This window comes from Tamandua tetradactyla, chromosome 6 (assembly GCF_023851605.1).
Source record: "Tamandua tetradactyla isolate mTamTet1 chromosome 6, mTamTet1.pri, whole genome shotgun sequence".
Taxonomy (NCBI): domain Eukaryota; kingdom Metazoa; phylum Chordata; class Mammalia; order Pilosa; family Myrmecophagidae; genus Tamandua; species Tamandua tetradactyla.
The window spans coordinates 101,295,473-101,314,112 of record NC_135332.1 but is presented as its reverse complement, the minus strand read 5'-3'; the positions used below and the strand labels follow the sequence as shown (position 1 = coordinate 101,314,112).

The 18,640-nt window shown below is 42.2% G+C and overlaps 1 protein-coding gene across 3 annotated transcripts in view; it reads right to left on the bottom strand.

Annotated features, from left to right (window-relative positions):
- Window positions 1-18,302, bottom strand: part of FAM110B (family with sequence similarity 110 member B) — a 173,530-nt gene extending 155,228 nt beyond the window's left edge. The window contains exon 1 of one of the 3 annotated variants that reach the window (XM_077166810.1): window positions 18,268-18,302. The gene's annotated coding sequence lies outside the window, so the exon portion shown is untranslated. Of the gene's footprint in view, window positions 1-10,029; window positions 10,153-18,267 lie in introns of those variants that run through there. The other 2 variants (XM_077166807.1, XM_077166809.1) reach the window with 2 other exon arrangements.
- Window positions 18,303-18,640: the final 338 nt, after the last annotated feature.

Here is an 18,640-nt window from a genome sequence, read left to right as displayed (position 1 = left end):
GCACACACACACACACACACAGGAATATTATTCACCCGTAAAAAGGAATGAAGTTCTGATACATGCAACAACATGGATGAACCTTGAAGACACTTTGTAGAATGAAATAAGCCAAAAATCAAAGAACAAATATTGTATGATCCTATTTATATGAAATAATTAGAATATGCTAATTCAAAGCAAGAAACCAAAAACAGGTTGCCACAGTCCAGGGTGGAGTTAGTGAGCGGAGAGTTAACACTTAATTGGTACAGAGCTTCTATCTGGGGTGAGAGAAAAGTTTCGGTAATCGATGTGCTGCTGATGGTAGCATGACGTTGTGAATGTAATTAACACCAGTGAACTGTATCTTTGAAAGTGACTGAAACGGGAAATTTTAGGTTGTATGTAAATTACCAGAATAAAAATTAAAATAAAATAATCATAGAACTGTACAACACAAAGAGCTAATGCAGACTATGAGCTACAATTAAGAGTATAATTATAATATTTTTTCATCAATTTTAACAAAGGTACCTGGCTAATGCAAAGTGTTAATAATAGGGAAAACTGGGGGTGGGGTATAAGGGAACTCTGTACTTTTTTTGTATGATTTTCTGTAACTCTACAACGGTCCTAACCATTAAAATAAGAAAGCAAGAAACACAATACGATGATTTGTGATCTTTTCTCCTGGTCACTGAACAAGAACAAGATTTATTGGAAAGAAAAACATTTGATTCTTAAAAATCACCACATTCCAATTCATGATCATTTGAATGAGCACAGGCCATTGACGATGGAAAGGATTTAAAAAATCCCCAAGTTGCAATCAAGGGTGCAACAAACCTCCAATCATCACATTCTAACTATGCAGTCAAATGCTTGGTTGGCATTTCCCAACATTTCTGAGTTTCCAATTTCCAACTGTCTGTTTTTGACCAAGAGTGGGAAATGGTGTATCCTTGGTAGCTGAGGAAAGGAAAATAACTAATATATCTGCATGCATGTATGAGTAAATATATATGCTTCCCTAAACAAGGGACTGAAAGATGAGCCTTCAAATTTTATTCACCAAACTTCACCCAAAGACTGCAGTCTGCAAGCAAACATTGCACAAGATTAAAAGACTGGAAAAGGATATATTAACACTTTCATTTCTAACGTGGGTATAATTTCCCTTTGAAAAATATAAATAACATCAAAATCAATGTAACAATGAAAGTCATTATAATGAGATATGACAACATAAGTCACATTAATATTATAATTTAGCAGAAATCAAGAGATCTCTGGTGGTTTGGAGCTCCATGTACCTTAAAAAACATGTTTTTAAACTTTTTCCCTTTTTGTGGGTATGAACCCATTGTAAGTAGGACCTTTGGATGTTCAGTTAAAGTGTAGCCCAAATGAATCAGGATGGGTCTAAATCCTATTACTGGAGTCCTTTATAAGACAGTAAAATTCAGACAGAGAGAAAGTCAACAGAGGGAGCAGCCAGAGCTGAAATCAACCAAACCAGAAGATGAAGGCAGAGGCCAGCAGAGGCGGCCATGTGCACTGCCACGTAAGAGAAAAGCCAAGGACCAAAACATCAATCTCAGAGGCAAGCATCGCCTTGATGATGCCTTGATTTGAAACTTCTCTTAGCCTCAAAACCTTTAGCAAATAAATTCCCATTGTCTAAGCAGACCCCTTTCGCCGTCTTTGCTTGAGTAGCCAAGCGAACTAAAAACAGGGGCTAATCCCCAGTTTTTGCACAGGCTGAGCAGAGCCTTTCGGGGTGCCAGTTACAGCTCCAATTTCAGCACTAGGAGAACACAGAGCTTCCCACCTCTAGAGTGGCCAAAGCAATTTAACAAGCATCAGCAATTTTACACAGGTTTTATTTCCCTAATGTGTTTTCTCTTGTGTTTTTATGTAACAAACGAGGTGTTTGTAAACTGGCATCTCAGGCACCGAGAAGGCCACAGGTGATATTTAGCTTAAATACGAAGCAAGTGACATCCTGGGAAATGCCAGTGCAAAACAACGAGCAAAAAATCCACATTTCCACATACAAACTCACCCGAGTTCTAATTTCTATGTCAAAGATTACTTGGAATTTGCCATTTGGACCAAACTCCATAAGCCTTGCTAGGGACTCAACTGTCACCCTTAAAAAGATATGTTGAAGTCCTATCCCCCAATCCCTCAGATTGTGATTTATTTGGAAATAGGGTCATCAGATGGAATTAGGCAAGTCAACACAAGGCTACAGTGGAGCAGTGTGGGCCCTCGGTGTGATACAAGTGGAGTCTGCATTAGAAGGGGAGACGAGAAGAGACTGATAGCAGGGGATGCCATGGGACAACGAAGGCCGAGACTCAAGCCCAAGGATTGCTGGGAACCCATCAGAAGCCACGAAGAAGCAAGAAAGGATTCTCCCCTACAGACAGCAGACTTTTGGCCTCCAGAGCTGGGAGACAATGACTTTCTCCATTTTCAGCCACCTAGTTTTTGGTAGTTTGTGATGACAGCCCTAGGGGACTAAGACCAACCTCAATGGGTTGGCTGGTCATCTCAGAGCTCAGAAATAAAGCTGAAAGAAGAACCCCTGCTGGAGATTAGGCCTTTTAAGCCATGCTTTCAAGATCCAAGGGGGCAAGTACCCTGTAATCATCACCACTCTGCTCATAGCTCCTTCAGTAAATGCGTGTTAAGCCCCCTCAAGGTGGCCTGGCACACTTCCAAGCACTGCAGCCTGCAAGACAGAGTCTCTTTCAACATGTAAGCTAGTGATACACTTTCAGTAGGGATCTGGGTTACAGATAAAATAAAATAGGACAATGGGAAAGAGAATGGCTGGAGAGGAAGCTACTTTAGCTTCAGTAATCAGGAGAGTTTCTGAAGAAGTGACCCTTGTCCTGCATGGTGATTAATACACCAGACAGAGGGACAAAGTGGGAAATCCTTGAGACAAATCATCACGACAACTAACCTCGGTCAAAGACTCAGCATTTTACAAACATCACCCTCCTTAACCCTCGCAACAACCCTACAGATGCTATTATTCCATTTTACAGATGAAGAAACTGAGGCTCCAGAGACCTAAGTCACTCACCTCCACTTCACCCAGAGCCAGTCTTTGCACCAAGGCCAAATCGACTTGAAAACCTGTTCTCTCAGCCTCTCAGGAACTTACCTACCCATTTAAGAACTGTTTTAGTTCCCCCATTGCTAAACCAAATACCATGCAATGGGTTGATTTAAACAATGGGAATTTACTGGCTCACAATTTTGAGGCTAGAAGTCCAAATCAAGGCGTGGCAAGACAATGCTTTCTGCCCAAAGACTGCTGATCTGGGGCTGGGTGCTGTTATCCTTTGTCCTTGGCTTTGTCATATGGCATTGCCTCTCCTGGCCGCTCCCTTCTCCTCTGGTTCCACTGGGTTCCAGCTCCTCCCTTCTCGTGGCTTTCTCTCTCTCTGTCTAGATTTCATTCTGCTTATAAAGGGCTGCAGTTACAGGATTAAGACCCATCCTGATTGGGGTGGGCCACACCTTAACTGAAATAACCTCATCAAAAGGTCCTACTATAATGGGTTCACACCCACAGGAATGGATTAAGTTAAAGAGCACATTTCTCAGGGCACACACAGCTCCAAAGCACCACACTGGCTATAACGAACTTTTCGACGGGGATCCCATGGCTGGGGCTAACCCCTCACCCTGCCCTGCTCCCAGCAGTCAAAACCAAAGCTGGTAATGCCCAGATGTGCCTGATGCAAGGCAAGTATAGATACTGTTGGTCCACCATGAATGCACCCACATGTCAGCACCACCCCTGAAGCAGGTAAATCTGGGCCTTCCCAGCCTTACTATTCTCTGGGAGGCCAAGAGTCTGCAGTATACCCAGAGGCAAAGATCTGTAAATGCCTTTTCTACCTTGTTTTAAGCACTAGAAAGGCTGCATTCCCCCAAGGCACTTTTCCATACCAGCTCCTGCTGTTGAAATAGATGGTTTCGCTAGCCAGGACCTCCCTTCCCAGGTCCTTTCCAAACACAGATTCTACTTGTATGACTCAGATACAAATAGAAATAAAATACAAATTGGCAAGTCTTCTCAACTTGACCTCCAGAATATACCGCACTTCAACGATTCTAAGACATGCTCCTTTTCACACTTTGATACCTAAAAATCAGGATCCAAATCACATTCAATGGCACATCATAGTTTAACTGATACTGTGTTTTTCTTTCCCAGTGTTATACACAGTAATAATGCTTTCTAAAATCAAGGGTAGGGAGTGCGAGGGTAGTTCAGTAGTAGAATTCTCACCTGCCATGCTGGAGACCCGGGTTCGATTTCCGACTCATGCACTTCCCAAACAAACGAACAAAAACAAGCAAACAAAAAATTCAACAAATGGTGCTGCAATAATGGGATACTCACATGGGAAAAAGAATACGTGACGCCGCCACACAGCATACAAAAAAAAGAAAAAGAAAATCAAGGGTATTTACATGAGAAGAAATTCAGAATCCTGAATATATCTGGTTTCTCTCTGTCCTCCACTGTCCTTCCAGTCAAGATAGCACCGGAACTCCACAGTAGCTTCCTAAGTGGCTTCTTGCTTCATCTTATCCCCAACAATCAAATATCTGCATGGCAGACAGAGTGAGCATCTAAATCTTCAGATTAGAGCCTGAAACTCCTTCCATCTTATCCTCTGATGGCAAACATGACCCAACTGGAACCCCCCTAACCCATGGGCTTCAAGGCCCTGCTCCTCGCCTCTGGTCTCCTGTTCCTGCCACAGGGCCTTTGCACCAGCCATCTGCTCCTCCAAGAGACTCCAGACTTCTTTTCACTGAACTCTCAGCCCAAAAGTCTTCTGTGAAGCAGTCTGAGGACACCTAGACCAGATAAGGACTCCACTTCTACTCTCAGCCTTGCTTATTACTGCTTTAAATTAGGGTTTCACTCATGGGTTTACTTTATTACATATTTCTCCTGACTACACTGTAAAGCTCCAAAAAAGCAAAAGCCTTTCTTTCCTGACCATACTACCTGAAACACAGTAGGTCCTCCACAAATAACTTTTTAATATAATAATCATAATAGACACCACTATGTTCTTGTGTGTTTCTGCATAATTACTTTATTTACAGTCAACAGGACAAAAAACAAACAAAACCTGCTAGCAAGACTGATACATTTTGAAGCATATCTGTGATTCTTCCTGAAAAAAAGATAATTAAAAATATGAAGCAAGCTTCTAGCAGGACTATGAGGAAAAAATGCTTACATTACAGCACAGCCACTCAAAAATTCCCCACATGCTTGTGAACTGTATTTTTTAAAGCCTTATCGGGAACTGGACAATTTCAAAACCCAAGGATCTTGCACTGATGTATAAAACATACCCCAAGGTTCTGATAATTCTTCCAAAAGCCTGTCTGCCAAATGACATACTGTTTCCCTTTTCTTAGGCATTCGTCTTCAAATTTCTCTCTAAAGTGTTTGCAATTTTAAAATTCCATCTTAGCTCCAGTTTGAAATTGTCCAATCATCCATCTACATATTCACTATCTTTATCACCAAACATACTTGAAAAAAGGAAGTAATGTGCTTTACCAACTAAGGTTTGCCAAAAAGCGGAGGGAAGAGCTCTTAAATTAGAAAGTTTAGTTTTTATTTGATCCTCCTTCTGAGGATTACACTACAGTATACTGAGACTTTGAAAATCCCCCTCAGTCCCTTCCCACAATTAGAAGGAAACATAAGGTGTCAAAAAAGGTATATGCAAGGTGCAAGTTCATTAATTTTATATCACAATGAAGAATGTTTAAATGGCAAAAAAAGAATTATTCAGAAACAAATCTGGGTCATTTAAAACCAGGATGGAAATGGATTCTACAACAGTGAAGAATCTTAATTAGCTGCAGTTAATCATAGATGATGATATTCACCAACACTGAAAATCTAAATACTACTATCCTCCGAAAGCTTCCATGTTAAATCATCCCATAACTTATCATTTCAACATTCAGAATCAGTACTGCATTTAGCTTCTTGGCTGAACGATACTTTGGGCACAATTCGTGTTCTCTTCTGAATAATTCTCCAAGATTAGATTTTTTTATTGCTATAATGTTTCCAGTACAAAAATTAAATTAGGCTCTGCCTAAAGTATAAAATTAAAAAAAGAAAACCAGGGCGGGCTGCGGTGGCTCAGCGGGCAAAGTGCTTGCCTGCTATGCCGGAGGACCTCGGTTCGATTCCCGGCCCCAGCCCATGTAACAAAAACGGAGAAACAAAATACAATAAAACAAGAAAATGTTTAAAACATGTTTCCCTTTCTTCCTCCTTTCCTTCCTTCCTTCTCTCTGTCTTTCCTTTAAAAAAAAAAAAAAAAAAAAAAAAAGAAAACCAATGAATAGAATGAGTATTTGAGCCAATATTTCATTCGTCATCAACCCCCTCTAAGGTACTAAAGTGATTATAATCAATGAATCTTCTTTAACCCATGGGGAAAAAACATATTCAGGCCAAGAAGGAAGCTGTAACTTCCCAGATCACCTGAGCAATGAAGCCAAACAGAAGAGACCCAACATTCAAAGCCATTTTGGTAGCTTGTACATAGTTTAAAGAAGTTAAACCTGCCCCTGCCATGTCCCTCAACCCTTCTAAAATAATGAATTTTTAACAAGATGCTGTAAAATCTTAAGAGGCAAGAGGTTTCCTTTGAAAATCAAAAACAGCTTGCTTTTCCCTACTGTGGACTCTTGAATGACCAAACGGTGCCCCGCAAAATGTGCCCCCCAAAATTTAAAAACACATCACAGGGTGGAAGAAGAGACTTGCTGTTGTCAAATCTAAAAAAGAATGCCAATGCAGCAAATGCCTCAGCTAAATGCACGGAGGTTATTTCCCAGGGCATGGTAGGGAGATCCATGGGCTGAGAAGCACACACCTACCTGGGGTTAAATCCCAGCCTAAATTCCAGCCTTTCTACTTATTAGCTACTGGACTCCGGCAAGTCATTCAACATCATCAGTCAAAAGGAGATAATAGCAGCCACACTGTCCTGAAGGATTATAGAGAACGCATGTTAAAGCCTAGGACAGTGCTGGTTCCAGAGCCAGCCCTGAGGTAACCAGTAAATACTTCTAACATAAAAGCAGAAAATCCTTTTGCTGAGTGTGCTTACCCACTTTCTAGCCTCGGTGCCTGTACAGCAGAGAATAAATATATTTTTCTTGGATGAGTCATGATTTTGCAGAGCTTCAGAGTCTTCATACTGAATATTAACTCTCATTGCATCATACCGGGAGTCAAAAAAATTGGTAAGAATCAGAATAAATGAGAATGACTGTACAAAGTGTTTTGTGTTTTTTTCCCTACAAATTCAACATGCAAGTGGATTTCGTAACATTTGTTCCTCTTTCAAAAGTTAAGTATTGAACAAAAAATCAAGTTAATTGGGTTTCCTCTAGGTTCTGGATGATTCATCTAAACCTAGTGTGGGAAAATAAAAGTAAAGAGCACAGTTGGCTAAACGATATTTTTATAAGCAATGTTTGTTTAACACCTGGAATATTACGGTTTTCAGAGAGAAAAATTTGGCCAGTGCTCTAAAAAAATGCTGCAAATGCAAAGGGCAACCTTTTAAAAGTTTATTTCTACAAAAAGTGTTCAGTGGTGTCTGTGTGAGTGAAAGCACGTTTTGGGGAAAGGAGCAAGCAATGGGAGGTACTGAAGTAATTCCTTCTAACTGTTCTTGGCCATTTGAAGGGCTCCGACTACTACCCCCAGCGCCATCTACTGCCCAAGACAGGGCCTGCAAAAGTCTCGGTTCAGAAGGGTCCCAAAGAGTCAATGCCATGCCTCTTTTTGGCTAAGTGATTTAGGAATGAAAAAGATGTCATTTCACATTAAAGGGATTAGAGGGCGGTGGGAGGGGGCAGGGAACCTGGAAATGGACGTAAATTCCTTAAAATCTGTTAAGATATCTAAGTAGCAAACATAATCTTTTGGTTACCAACATATGCCAAGTAAGCAGTTTTCATTTTTCTCCACTTAGATGGTCAGGGTATAAATCCTATTCTAAACATTTTAATACACAAGTAGGAGTGATGTGCTCCAGGTGACATATATATATAGCACAAACATGTATCTTTTATTAAACTTTAACGTAATAGGGGTTACCTAACTCTGCAGTGCCAAGAAGGTTCTTTCAACTGGAAATTTGAAGCATTATTCTAGGCTCAGGTTCAGAGCCCGGGCTTCCCCTGAGTTCTGGATCCCTCCTCATATATCAGGCCTTAAGGGAATAATGGATCACCCTATTATGAAATGCACCAGGATACCACTAGGTGGAAGGTCAGGGCTGTATCCTGACACAGGGCTACCTAAGATTTACTAAACCCAAACTTATTGTGCACAAGCAAATACAGAGCAGATTTTCAGTCCTCTGCAAAACAACTACCAACCTCAATTCTGATCTACGACTAAACCACAGACTTAAAATAGACCATGATTTAAAGGATCTGGGATAACAAAACAAAGTAAAGCAAAGCAAAGCAAAACAAAACGCCATGTTCCAAATAAAGCAAATCTGTGGACTGATAATAAAAAGTATTATCATGGCACTCATGGCACCATGCACAGTATTTATAGCCCCCTAGTCAGGCAATGCACCGCCACTGTTTAATTAGCAACTTTATCATCTGCATTAATACTGTAGATTAAATACCACAAGGTAAATCAAGGAGATGTCACCAGGAAAGAATGTGAATAACCATTAATGTTAAAATAACACGGCTTAATAAATAGCACATGTGAATGACCAAGGGTTGTGATGTCAGGAAATAAACACAACAAACCAATATGGGTATCTTTCCCGGAATGACTCTAAATGTAAACGGAGGAGAAAAAAAGAAAAGTACCAAGTAAGTATCTTTAAAACCAACAGGGGAAATAAAGAAAATGAAAGTCATACTATTCATGTTGCAAAAAAAATGCGTATTCTACTATCACATTCCCCTTTCAAACAGCCCAGCTTGCAGTCCTCACAACGCCAGCCAGACAATGTTGTGACAGATGTGTGCCAGATTTTGCACAGGACATAACTTGGCCCCGAGGAAAAGCCCAGCGTTTGCCTGTATCTCAGGCAGGAAGGAAAGCCTGGCGCCCCTGCATTTGTGGCTCCGGGAATCTGCCTGCCAGCGCGAAAGGGTTAACAAGCTAGGCGCCAGGTGTTTTCTTTCGGCTTCGCAGAGTCATCTAAGCTTACACCGAAGTTATCTCTGCTTCCCTCCCCATCAGCCTGCTTGGAGAGAGCACGCTCAGAGCCACTCACCCGGTGCCACTTGGGCTGAACATTATCGGGGTACTAGTCTGGGCCGTATACACCGCCAGAATGTGTGTTATTGCCACGTGACTGAGTTCTGCCATGTGATGGGGGCACGACCGAGCCCAAGATAATTTAGTCTCTTTCAAATCTGAACGCTTGCAAAGAAAGTACAGACAATTGAGATCGTGCAGGGAGCTGGAAGGGATAACCAAAACAAACAACTTCGAGGCCTCTGGGTCTGCATGTATTGCAACAACTCCCAGCCAGGGACTGGGAGAGACTGTATTCCCAAACTGCCGAACATCCGAGATCAGGTTGCCTATTTTTTGCAAGCAAGCACAGAGACCGCGCAAGCAAAGGTGGCCAAGGGAGTCTCGGTCTCCCGCCCGGCAGCTGCTGAAGCAGGAACCACCGGCGCGTTTCGGAACACCCACCCCGGGTCCCTAGGGCGCCCGGCGCCTCCTGCTCCGAGCCCCCGCCGGTGCGCGGCCTCCCCGCGGAGCCCGGGAAGCGACCCGAGCGCGCGGCTTGTCGCCCTAGACAGCCGAACCCGGGTCCCGCTGGGGCCCCTGGACCTTGGGGCGAGCGGGACGGAGAGCCGGGCCAGCGAGGAGGCCAGGGACGCGGACCCCGTTTCGCACCGCGCCCCCTCCCTGGCAGTGCGCGCAGCTTCGGCATTGTCCCCACCGCGCCCCTGGCCCTGCCTTACCTCGGCCGCGCTGCTCCGGGCTCGGCAGGGAGGGAGAGTCGGGCCCGAGAAACACCGGGTCGCGCCGCCGCCGCCGCCAAAGGAAAGGAGAGGGCGGGAGGCTGGGCGTCCGGTGCGCACTGGCGACCGCAGGCCGGCGAATGCTGGCCGCCGACCCCGCCGCGGGCCCGGGACCGCGGGTCGGACGCGCGGCCGCTGGAGGGCCCCGGCTGTCTGCAGCCGCGTTGGCGAAGTCCCCGCCGAGTGGGAGGGCTCAGGGAGGCTTCGCCGGAGAGCTAGGGAGGGAACTTGGAGCGAGGGGCTGTGGCCAGAGCGCGTGTCCCTGCGCGTGTATACACGCCCCCGGAGCGCCCCGCCCCACCCACTTCCTTCCCAGCCCACCCCACCTTCACCTCCTCTCCTGTCCCCTCCCCCGTGCTATTCTCAACACCTCCTCCCCCCTTCCATTCACCTTCCCCCCACCCTGTGGAAGGAATCTCCACGATCTGGGACCACTGGACGTCCCCACCGCCCCAGCGCATACCACACACAGCCCCTGGACGCTATTTCGTGGATGTGATGAAGTCCACTTAGTCCTCGACCCATCCTAAAGTTCCTGGAAGCATCTGCCTTTACCAACTTTCATAATATATCCAAATGGGCCATCTTAGCTTTTGCAGGCTTAATTTCTGAAGAGATTTTGACGATTCCAAATAAACAGTGTTGGGAGAAAATAGTAAAAACTACAGAAAAATCTCAAGGTAGAGTGCGGACCTGCTTATGTTCAAAATCAAGCCTTTGAGGAGGCTTCATTATTTGTCTTACGATGCCTATTTGGTAATGCTTTTTTTTTAGAACGACTTAGTTATTTGCTTGATTTTTTTGAGGGTTTTGTTATTTGGAGGCAACAACAGATTCTTAGTTTGTGCTATTGAGCACTCTAAAAGATTAACTCAGTATTCATCAGAATAACTGAATTTGAATGAGACACTCGTTCACAAAATAATTATTTCTTCTCAAAAGTATTTAGCATAGATTTCTCAGACCTTTAGTTCCTTGGAAATTCCATTCACCCCATTTTCTCAGAAAGATCATCTGTATTTGAATGGTGGGGCTATTGCTTCTTTCTAGCAGAAATTATCAAATAAATAAAACTCAGACATCTATGATAGGAGTATTGTTTTAAGAAGATGACATGAAAGTTGTTTTCAGTGGAACTTTCCTTTGGCATACTAACACATTCCTGGCTATCACAGATTAGGAATTAACTCCTAAAATCATGTAACTGTACGACAAAGTTTTGTTTTGTTTTGTTTTTTTCATCTTCCCATACCAAGCTGAACCAAGTTCTTTTCCTCCAAAGGAGAGTCTGCTTATTGTTTTGTTTTTTACTTCTTTTCTTTGCCCCAACCCTCTTCTTTTAGAAAATTGCCCACACACCCTTTCCATGTGATTGCTGTGGGTTGATCAGGACACATATTCACTGTCTTTGTGATGGCACATGAGCAGGTCAACCACTTAGGACATACCTCATCTCCCTGGGAACAAAAGATGATTGGAAGTTGGGGCCACTGGGGGAGGCACAGGATCTAATCAGGAAAATTCAGGGTCTTTGGGGGGATACTGATATGGTTGCCCTTCAGACCATCCCTTGTGAGTCTGCAGCAAGCAGTCGGTAAAGAGCGAACAGAAGATAAAGCCAAGCCAGAAGGAGGCCATGGTGAGCCAAGATTATGTCCTGGTGACAGAAATGAGCACCTCCGTAAAGCCATGTCTGAAACTGGTCAAAACCTTGCCAAAATTAGGCTTTCTTGTTTACGCTATTTTAAGTTAGCTTTCTTTCCAAAATATTCACTTAAAAAGCTGTAAAATATTCTTCCGTGATTCATGCTCTAAAAATGAGGAATGTAACCAGTGAATTCTATCTTCTCTATGGCCTAAATTGCTTTTTGACAGCAAAGTATATGCCAAAAAGGTCATGTAATACAAAGTCCTCGCTTTTAATAGGACCGTGGTTCTCATCTAGGTCACTACTACTGCCCAGTGTGGTTTTAATTGCCTTACATTGTCCTCAACACAACCAAAAACTAACAAAAGGCATATTTAGAGAACAAGAAATAAAACACCTTAACCTGAAAATCCAAGTACATGTTTTATTTTATCAATTGCTCCAATAAAACATGTCTTTATAACCCCCAATATTTGCTGATATGGACATTTCCTCTTTTAGGGACTGAACATTTTAGGGACTGCCACAGACTTTAGGAGCTGTTGAAGTACACTTGTTAGACCAGAAATGATCCATGGTGTTGATGAGGAGAAGTAGGTCATTGGCCTAGGCTTGGAATTCTTTTGTTTCCCAGAGACTTTTGTCTCTGAAAGTATGTAACAACATGTGACTTGTCCCCACACCAGCATCCATGCATTAATCAGTAAGCTGCTTGAACTAAACTCACAGTTCACTGTGAAACAGTAGTATCCATTCCTTCACTGGAGAATCAGCTAAATGGACAAAAAGACATTGCCCTTGAATTCTGGTAGCAGGAGTGGTTTCATAAGGGAAAAATACAATGTGAATCCAGAGTTTCCATTAGTCTTTCTTCAGAGGCATATTTACCTAGTCCTGTCAACACAAGTGAAATTTAAAATGTATTAAATCTCTGGTTTATAGACCATAAGCAGATAGATGCACAAAGGATGGGAATGGAGGTGGTACCATCTCCAAAATTACAATAGGGTATCCTGGTAGGAAAAGTAAAGAAAATTAGTTCTGGAATCCAGGCCCATTTCTAAATGATACTTGTTCAAAACGGTTTGCTATGATTGCCCAGGCAAAATTTCAATCAAATATCCAGAGTTCCCCAATGTTCAGGTGCTGGCCTTGCTTGGTTTCTGCACCCATTTCTTTACCCAAATGTGGTGCAGCAGTGCCTCAGTTTACCAGTGGCCATACAACCTCACCTGTCCTGAAATCACCCTGCAAACTTGGTATACACCAGTGGTTTTGACTTGCTGATTAGAATTACCTGCAGAGCTCCTAAGAAGGCCTCATTCCAGGGATGGGGTGGGGGGCCTGGGCATGTGTATTTTTTAAAACTCCCTCCTCCCTAGGGGCTGTGCTGCTCAGCCAGGGCTAAGGAAATAAGATCTGTGAGCCACAGCAAAAGAAATTTAAGAAACCCGCATCCCTCAGCTCCGTCTCTATTGACTTAGAATTGTATGTAAAATTAAAGTTATCGATTGAACAAGCTCCATTTGTCTTTTCCCTTTAACAGCTTTTAGTTTCTTGGGAGGTTTTAGAAAACGCAGTGAGGAATATGCCTCAGGAGGGGAGGGGCATTTTCCAGAAGCAATCGCACTGGAAAAAAACAGCTTCCAGCAAGACCAAGAGATAAGAGAGTCACTAAGGAGAAAAGCCTTGTCAGTTACTGGGGGAGCGGACAGCTCCACACAGCAGCATCTCCTGGGGGTTATCTCCTTATTGCAGGTTTCATAGTTTATTCCATGTTCACACTGATGAACAGAGGAATCAAAACAGCTGAACTGCTTTCATTAAAAGTGACCTATATCATTTAATGCTAAAAATAGCAACCACTCTTTGAATATTTAGTTGGTGCTAGGTAATTTATATGCCTCATTTTTAATATTCACATGGCTCTAAAAATAAATATTATGACCCTCATTTTATGAACAAGAACCTCAGGCCCAGGAAAGGTTAAGTGGCACGTCCAACGGCACAGTTAGTAATTAGAGGATTTAAAAGATTGTCCATGTGACCACAGAGCCTACATATCCTTTACCCGGAACCAACTTGCCTATGAATCATGCAAATTACCTACCCAATAAGACCATCACTAGGCCACATGTGGCCATTTAAATTCAAATTAGTTAAAATTAAATTAAAATAAGACTCAGTGCTCAAGAGCCTACCATATTGGACAGTGCAGATAAAGAACATTTCCATTGTCAGAGAAAGTTCTGTTGGACCACGCTGATACTTAGCATATTTATCTGCATCATCAATTAAGGCAATATTTTCTGTGACTGAATTTTCCAAGGGATCCCACTCTTTCATGTTAACTGTTTTGATGGAACACTTACTAAAACGAATGATAAATACCTTTTATAATTCATCACCAGAACACTGAACTGAGGGCTCTTATACGGTTTGCAGGGAAAGCTGCCCACACTTTCAAGGCACTCAAATGGCATGCTGTTCAGCTAAAGCGTCTTTCCCTTCTCTCTGGCTCTCTGCTCTCCACCTTCACGTGCTTCCTTCAGAAGATCCGTGTATTATGGTTCTCCAGAGAAACAGAAAAGACTTAATTTAGGAATTGGCTCAGAGAATGGCAAGTCAGAATTCTGTAGGGCAGGCTACTAAATGAGAACTTCAAAGAAGGTGAAGTTGGATTCCCAAGGAGAAGGTGACAGCTTGAGTACAGGCAGGAATTCTTCTATCTGATCCTCAGTTCTGGCTGTGAGACCTCCAAGTGAATTGCCTGGGGAGACTCCCCTCACTGATGAGGCAATTGTCTTTGTTAATTGTAGATGTAATCAAAGGCAGATGCAATCAACTGTAAATAGATGCAAATTCATCATTGAAAACCCTCATAGTATCAGTTAGGCCAGTGCTTGCTTGTCCAAACAACGGGTGACCATAACCTGGCTAAATTGACAAATAAACTTAAGCATCATCATCTGTTTGCTATTAGTCATTGCTATGATCTGCTCTCCACAGCCCTTCTAACTATGGTGCTCACAACTGTACTGGCCTCAAACCACTTCTCTTCTCTGTCTATGGGCCTCCAGTTCCATGTGTGTGGTTTCTTCCAATTCCTCGTCTCCACCAACTACCTTCCTACCAATGAATCCAGAATTTTTCGTATATAACTACAACCTCTTTTTTCATCTTCAGAGCAGTTTCTTTTTCTAGCTCTTTTAGACTGCTACTACACAAAGTGCAGCCTGTAGGCCAGCAATGGTCTACGAATTATTTGTCACTGCTCTGAGATAAGGTAGGTTTAGAAATTGAAAGCAGGCATCTAGAAAGCTTTATAGCAATCTGACATTGGTGGGACATTTTTATCATATGTTTAAAAACTATCAGACTTTGAAGAATTGGAAATTTAAAAAACAAATATTGTACCTAACTCCACTTGGATTTCCCCTAGGTCCCTAATGCTCAATTACTACTCCTTATAAAAAAATTTTAGTCATTATCCCCAGCCACACCCCACCCCCACCCCCATGCATCAGCCAAGGCCCAGGCAGGAAACTGAAGGAATTTAATAGAGGAACCACTTTCAAGAGCACTAGAGAAGGTGAAAGGATGAACAGGAAAGCTGAGTTGACCAGATTTTAGCATAAGCCGGAAACTGCTACCATAAAGAGCAATGATAAAGGAGGGTGTTCTAGTTTGCTAGCTGCTGGAATGCAATATACCAGAAACGGAATGGCTTTTAAAAAGAGGAATTTAATGAGTTGCTAGTTTACAGTTCTAAGGCCAAGAAAATGTCCCAATTAAAACAAGTCCAAAGAAATGTCCAATCAAAGGCATCTAGGGAAAGATACTTTGGTTCAAGAAGGTCGATGAAGTTCAGGGTTTCTCTCTCAAGTGAGAAGGCACATGGCGAGCACAGTCAGGGCTTCTCTCTCAGCTGGAAGGGCACATGGTGAACACAGCGTCATCTGCTAGCTTTCTCTCCTGGCTTCCTATTTCATGAAGCTCCCTGGGAGGTGTCTTCCTTCTTCATCTCCAAAGGTCACTGGCTGGTGGACTCTCTGCTTTGTAGTGTTGCTCTCTCTGAATCTCTCATTCTCCAAAATGTTTCCTCTTTTGTAGGACTTCAGAAACTAATCAAGACCCACTCAAATGGGTGGAGACATATCATCCCCTAATCCAGTTTAACAACCATTCTTAACTAAATCACATCAACCAGGGAGATGATCTCATTACAGATTCAAATATACAGTATTGAATAGAGATTATTCTACTTTTATGAACTGGGATTTATATTAAAACATGGCTTTTCTTAGGGGGTATGCTTCCTTTCAAACCAACACAGAGGGGGCCGTGTCTCAGGAACCCAGACCTTGGAATCACCACATGGGGACTGATCAATAATAAGAACTTCCCCCCAGAAGCTGAGACCGTGGAGGAAGCCCGGGATAGTGTCTAATAACTGAACCAAACCAAATTGATTTTCTCATTGCATATTGACGCAGCAGAATTTTCAAAACTTCTGGAGAAGCTCTAGATTGTCAAACACTGTAAAGGACAGGTTATTGATGCAGAGGGCATTTAACATTGTTCATTCAGGTCCTTTCTGCTATAAAACTCTGGTCTTACTTGAGAACTGAGATGCTGTGTCTGCCGCTATTGAATACAGACATGGGCTCCTGTTCTTATTTGGCTCAACCTTTTCCCTTCCAGATTTTCAATTATTTTGAAAGGATTAAAGTTGTCAAGATTTGTTTGCATGGTATGTGGAATATTACATTAATATATGTGCCTTCGTAGTCTTATGGACAATTACGAAATGATGTGGCAAATATGCAGAGCATTTTAAAATCAAGTGAACTTAGAATGTCAAGCAACTCGTGTCAGTGTCCAGCAACTCACTTCATACAACTCTAATGCCATTTTTTTCAGTGCAGGGCCCATGACTGCTTGTTATCCTTAGAATTACAGATAAGGCATGGCATGAATAACTAAATCTCTTACTTCCTTCAAAATTCTTCCTAATCAAATACTAAGCCAATTATTAGTAACCAGAAAAATTAACTAATTTGAACTGTTGTTCTCCTTTCTGCCCTTATGTAGCAGCTGCTAACAAGCAAAATGGATAATGAACAAGCAGCAAACTAAGGAGAAGTAGGGACTATCAGTCATCTAATGATACCAATACGTATTACCTATTTTCCTCAATTTAAAACACATTTAAAGTAGCTACACTACTTACAAGTCTTGGGGTTAACATTTTTCTGAACTTTTAAAAAAGAGTATGTTATGATTTTGAAATGTTCAGTTGAAGATTCAAAACTGAAAGATACATTCCGAGTTTCACGTTGGCATTCCATTTTTCTGGCATCTGGTATGAATCTACAGGATGAGCAATGGTCTTTCTGACATTTGTAGCAATCACCTGCCAATTATAGGGACATTTTAACAAAATGCCAGAGTGGTTAAGGTACAGATGTGAATTTTAGCCCACGCACCCACTCATCCCTCCCTCACTCATGCTGTCACCAAATCTCTCTTTTCAATGTTTTCACTCACTCCTCCGCTCATTGACATCTCAGCTGTACCTAGTACAATAGCTTTCCCAGTTCATTTATAACCAGACAAGCTCTTCTCTGGTTATTCTTCCGTTCACCAAATTGATCCACTGAGCCACAATTCACTGACTCCAACCCATTTTACTTGCTCGCAAGTTACACATAGTCTTAATTTTCCTCTCCTTTGACCAACAGCATCTAAGACTTCTCAACAGATACGCTTTTAGAAAATCATCATTTGCAAATCCCCAGTCAGTTGTCATGGAAGAGAGATGGAGTAGAAGAAGGGAGAGAGGGAGGTCAAGAAAAGGTAGAATGAGGGGTAGGAGGACAGGGAAGTGTCTCTACTCCCCAGCTACCATTCCACCTGACCCAAAGAGCGTCATCCAAATTACAATATTTTGAAATCTTTTGGAAAATAAAATCAGCATATATTGCCATTTTGGTGTTTCTGATGTAATAGAAGTATGCATACAGATAAAGTCAGCATAGACTGCAAAATTATCAGCATACAATTATTACATTTATCAATTGGCTTGTTTTCTTCAGACAGTCTCTACTTCCTATTCAGTCACTGTTCAGTCTCTACTTCCTGTTCAGTCTCTACTTCCACTTCCTATCCTATTCACTTTCTATTCACTTCCTTCCACTTCTTATTCAGTCTCTACTTCCTATTCAGTCACATTTTATGTGAAAATAGGAAGTAGCTATTTTCAATATTAACACAGTTTTCTCATAATCATAGAGTATAATAATCTCCTAAAACTTTAAATTGGCTTGATTCCCAAACTCTTACTAAACATCTGAATTTTGCTGTTCTTGGAAGGTCATCCTGTGTTATATTTGGTGAGAACTCATGTCTTACCACCTACTAATAAATTGTCATATGCCAATTAAGTACTTCAAAAAATGTGGTCATGGGTGGCTTTGTATTAACCCCTAAAGAATGCAAGCTACGTGAGAACAGGGATGGGCGCTAACCTCTCCTTTGAAATTTCCGACACCACTTAGCAAAATCAAAGCAAGTGGCAAAGGTTCATCAGATACTCATTCAGAGCATTACCATTATGATGTCACATTGCATTCATTGACTTCCCATCCCCAGGAACTGGGATGGAGTTTCTACACTGAACATGGACGGGGCAAGTCCTGCCATCTTGGATGAAACTATCTAATCCAAATGCAGCTACCAACAATCACCAGAGGCTCTCGCCTCCTTGGGGATACACATCAGAATCCAGGAAAGAATAGGTATGGGGGATTATCAGAAGAGAACTCTAACTGGGAGTCAGAAAAAAATCACGAAGCCACACACTAAAGAATATGAATAGCAAAACATACTAGTTAACATCCT